Raw genomic sequence first — 716 nt, 5'->3', positions numbered from 1 at the left:
ATATCATGTCAAACTCAAATCTCATCTTGAGGGCTAAAACAACCATGGTTCTTTTTATAAGAATTCAACAAAAACTTTTTCTAAATTAAATGTAGAAAATATTTCAGATCTTAATTAAATACAAAAACGTTTCAGATCTTAATTAAATACAAAAACGTTTCAAAACTTAATTAAATACAAAAATGTTTCATATCTAAATTGAATAGGAACACGTTTCATATCTAAATTAAATATAGCAATCCGTTTTCAAATTTAAATTTAATATGAAAATATATTTAGAAATCTTTAGTTAATTTTATGACAAGTCATTGGAATGAATTGAACTAAGTTGGGAGATGAGTGATGGGCATTTATTTATAGGAGTGAAATAGCATAGTCGGACTAGGACTTCATTCTTCAGATTATATCATTCCTAATCTTGATTTTCAATTCCTTTTACAGAAACATGCAGCAGAAAAAAATAAGTTCATTAAGCATTCTAATTTCTTACTTTTGACATCAAAATAAGCATGTTCATTAAGCATTCTAATTTCTTAATTTTGACATCAAAATAAGCATGTTCATAGGGTATTGAGAGGGTTTCAATACATACCTTTGAAGATCCTCTACGAACACGAATTTGAACTGCAATCTTCTTCCATTAAAGTCGTGGACCACCAAGAGATCTTTTCTGCTATTCTCAGCCTTGAATTTAAGTGGTGAAACTCACAATTGGG

Source organism: Benincasa hispida, chromosome 12 (genome assembly GCF_027475165.1).
Source record: "Benincasa hispida cultivar pf3 chromosome 12, pf3_genome.v1.1, whole genome shotgun sequence".
Taxonomy (NCBI): Eukaryota; Viridiplantae; Streptophyta; class Magnoliopsida; order Cucurbitales; family Cucurbitaceae; genus Benincasa; species Benincasa hispida.
The sequence above is the reverse complement of the archived record's forward strand: the minus strand, read 5'-3'. Positions refer to the sequence as shown.